Here is a 4427-nt window from a genome sequence, read left to right as displayed (position 1 = left end):
CGAAATTCACCGGTCCGCAAAGGCATAAAAATGCTGCCTGGGAATGTATCAGCGTTTGTTTTAAGGCTATTTAGCTATTTTGACATGTGACATGGAGGGTTTTGAGGGTTAAAAGCTTGCTCTTTATGGATCTCAATGTCTACCCAAATTAAATAATTGTTACCTGACCACCTGTCTTGGCCAAGACCCGTCATTTGCCGCCACTGTGAAAATTAAACTAAACATTAAAAAATTTCTTTTTTGTAAATGCTTAAAACTCCCTAACTTTGCACAACTGGGAAAACGTAAATCGCTAAAAATGGCAACTAAAAATATATATAAAAATGTAACTTGCTAAAAACTGGCAAATACAGAAGAGACGTGTTTCTTTCACCCACTTCAAAACGGACAAAATTAGTCCTGTCACACAAAAACCACACAGGAAAGCCCTGGAGGACTGAGAATTGCTTGCAAATCTCAACACGATCCAAGCAACGGATCACCGCCACGTTGGCTTTCTGGAAATGAATTCTGCTGAAACCTCCACAAGCTGCGAGTCACCCGTTTTGCCCTTGCTTCTACTTCAAATCAGACACCAGCTGAGCCACTGTTGTGCAGCTGCAGACGGAAGCCACTTTTCCACACACCGCAGAGCACAGAAACGACTCTAGCTTACAGCCGTGGGCGGCGGCGCCATCAAAATAATTTTTAATCGACGTCAGCGTTCGGGAAAAGGGCTGGTGTTTCGTTCGGTTTGGCTGAGCAAGCCAGGAGATTTCGGCATTGATATATAGGCGCCTTTCTGGACATGTGCAGCTGGCTTGCAACAAATGAAGCTGAATTTCAGTTTAACAGAGTCCAAGGCCAGAAGGGACCCTTGTAATCATTTCGTCTGCCCCCCCGTGTCACACAGGCCAGAGACCGGCCCCCAACTAACTCCCAGAGAAGATCTCTTATAAAAAAACTACCCATCTTGCTTTACAAATGATCAGTGACGGAGAGTCCTTGGGAAGTTGTCCCGATGGTTAATTGCTTCTCACTGTTAAAATGTTCACCTTATTTCCAGTCTGAATTCGTCTAGCTTCAGTTTAAAGCCATTGTCTCACGTTAGATCTTCCTCTGAAGAGCCTGTTGTTAAATATTTGTTCCCCATGTCAGTACTTCTAGACGGGGATCAAGTGAGCTGAATAGATCCAGCGTCTGGAGTCTCTCACTCTCAGGCTGGGTTTTTAACCCTTTAATCGTCCTCGTGGCTTTTGACCCCTCCCCAGCTGAGCAACGTCCTTCTTGAATTGTGGCCACCAGAAATTGAATTGTGGCCACCCAGCCGCCATCACACCAGGGCCAAATCCAGAGGCCAAATCACCTCTCTGCTCCTACCTGAGATCCCCGTTTTAACATCCCAGCATCACATTAGCGTTTGGCCTCAGCAGAGCATCGGGAGCTCACGTTCAGTGGATTATCCACCGCCCCCCCCAAATCTTTTTCGGAGTCCCTGCTTCCCGGGATACAGGGCCCCCTCCCCCACCCATATATAAGGCCGCCAGCCTTTGTTCCCAGATGGATTCATTTACACTTGGCCGTATCACCACACAGATCGTTCAATGATCCAGATCACTGCATCAGTGACCTGGCCTCTCCCCCAACGCCGGCAGCATCTGCAAACTCTATTAAGTGACTTTATGCTTTGAATAATTGTGCAGCCTGTCCAAATCCTGATTGAATCCTGGCCCTTGTAACGTCAGTTCCTTCGAACAGATGTACTTCTGCCAAGGCCTTTGCTAAATAACTGTGCAGAGCTGGGATCCTCCATGGGCCCCACGGGACTTTTCCGTTTCTTGGCTGCTTGCATACCCCGACTAGCTCCGGAGGGGTTAGGTGCGATCTCAGGGATCGAACTGGTGCACAGATTCAAGCGTTGGCCCTCAGCCCCTAATTCCCTTTGTGAATCTGGCTTTCAAGGTACAGTGCCTGAGATGGCCAGACAACGCAACGACTGTCGCCGCACCATCACGGGGAGAAAAATCTCAACTCCTGCAGGTCTCTTCGATCGAGCAGAGACCAAGAACCAATGGCCAGAAGCTGAAGCCAGACAAATTCCTGTTAGAAATAAGGGAGGGTGATAAATCACAGGAACACGCTAGCAAGGGCAGCGGTGGATTCTCCATCACGTACCGATTTCCAATCCAGCCGGGAGGCCTTTCTGGAAGAGAAGCAAATCATTGAGCTCAATAGAGGGGAACTGGGGCTGTGCTGTAGATACATTTGTTTTTTACTGGGAGATGTCGGGAAACGTCGATTTCACCCTGCGCGCCCGAAGATTTCCATCCAAACACACGGCTAGCGAAGGAGGAAAACCGCTGCTTGAGAGCTGGCTTGAAGCAGGCTCGAAGGTCACGCTGTGTCTTTTGACACGTGATGTCGAGCATCCGTCTTTTAACGGCCATAAAGACCTGACAGCGTCTGTCATGAAATAATTATTGCCGGCCTCTCCCTCGCATAATTGCCCACAACTGGGAAAATTCAAAACTGGTGAAAACATAAGAACAAAATGCTTAAAATAAACATCAAAATTCGGACAAAACAAACATCGAATTCTGCACTGCCTCGCTGTACAGGTGCTTAAATGTAGATGATCAAATGGTGATCTTCTGGCCTTAAGATATATGACTCTAGCCTGGTGTCCCCCCTCCCCCACTGGACCCAGAGCAGACCCATGGGCCCATCTCTCCGGGTACCTGGGCACCACCCCTCAGAGCCTTCTCCTCTTGGCTTGAGCAGCGGCTGTGCCAGACGGGTGAAGGAGAAAGCGCTGTCACGGTGTGGGGGAAGAGGGTGGATTCCCCTGGCAGTGGCTGTGGGAAAGTGACATTCCCCCACGATGACAGTATTCCAATCTGCCCAGGGGCAGCACCTGCAGACTGGCCTGTTTACTTCTGGCCATCAGACGAGCTGTGCCCATCTCTTCCCACAGTGGTTTCGGAGTGGCACAGGGCGTGTCCCCATTGCCAGCTGGTGCCCCAGGCATTTGGGGTGGGAAGGCATGGGTGGGGACCTCCCATCTACGGGGTGGGCTCTGAGTTACTACAGAGAACTCTTGCTGGGTGTCTGGCTGGTGAGTCCTGCCCACGTGCTCAGGGTTTAGCTCATCACCATATTTGGGTTCGGGAAGGAATTTTCCCCCAGGGCAGATTGGCAGAGACCCTGGGGGGGTTTCGCCTTCCTCTGCAGCACAGAGCATGGCACACTGGCTGGTGGATTCTCTGTACCTTGAAGTCTTTAAACCATGATTTGAGGACGTCAGTAACTCAGTCATAGGTTAGGGGTCAGTTACAGGAGTGGGGGGCTGAGGTTCCGTGGCCTGTGTTGTGCAGAGGGTCAGACGAGAGGATCATAGTGGTTGTGGTACGGTGTGTTGGCCACCGCTGTTTATCAATGTAGGCTGCGTGCGTGTGTCCCTGTGCAGATGCTGTCCCAGCTCTGATCAGGAAACCGAGACGGCTCTCACGACTGAATGAATCGACACGACCACAGATTAGCTGAGCAACGAAGGCACCCAGGCCAGGTTTAGTGAGTGCGGTGCAATGAGACGTTTCCTACAGAGTATCTCTGGGTCCGTTTCGTATAGGCGGCGTTACAATGGCCACGGCCCAACGGCGGGACTTTCCGTTATCCCCTAGACCGGACGCCGTTGTTCCCTCAGACACCCTCTTTTATACTTTGTTACATACGATTTCGTTCTGCCCCCTTCGACGTAGCTAGTTGCCAACCTCTTGCCATAGTCTAATGCCACCTTTTTCCGTTAATTGGCTGATTTGGGCACAACAACTCCATGTATCACTTTTAGTCATTGCTATTCATCAAAGTGTCTTTTAGGGAGTTAGTTCTCTTGGGTATCTTGGTGCCTCCTGCACCTGCTCCACAATTTGCATTTTAGTAATAGTTTGGCAATCTATATGTGTTGCAGTATCAGCACTTTCCTGTGCCAATTTCAGTTCACTTGGTTTTTTCCCTTTATACGCCTGTTCACTCGGCTTTTTCCACTTAGGCCTTAGCCTGTTTTACAGGCCTTATGACTACATTACTTAGGTCTTATACTTACTACATTGGTCCCTTCTGACCTGAAAGTCTATGAGTCTAGAATCCAGGGAGCTTCACCTCAATTCTGATTCTGGCTTTGGTGCAAAAAGGCTTTAAAGGAGGTGAAATATCATTATCCCTGTTTCGCAGGGCAAGGCAGGTGGAGAAACAGACAAGGGGAAAGACTTACCCAAGGTGAAACAGAGCTGAGAATTGAATGAGTCCTGGCCCCCAGCCCCACTGCTCTAACCACTAGACACCACTCTCCTCCCCAAGCCAGAGCCCAAGCCCTGGTCATGTTCAATGGTAACAAACTAGACTAGTGCAGAGTGACAGTTGCTCCATGGTATGCCATCTCCTTGCAGAAC

This window comes from Emydura macquarii, unplaced genomic scaffold (assembly GCF_026122565.2).
Source record: "Emydura macquarii macquarii isolate MOO-44397 ecotype Brisbane River unplaced genomic scaffold, CSIRO-AGI_Emac_v2 contig_1386, whole genome shotgun sequence".
NCBI lineage: Eukaryota > Metazoa > Chordata > Testudines > Chelidae > Emydura > Emydura macquarii.
This window is presented reverse-complemented; position numbering follows the sequence as displayed.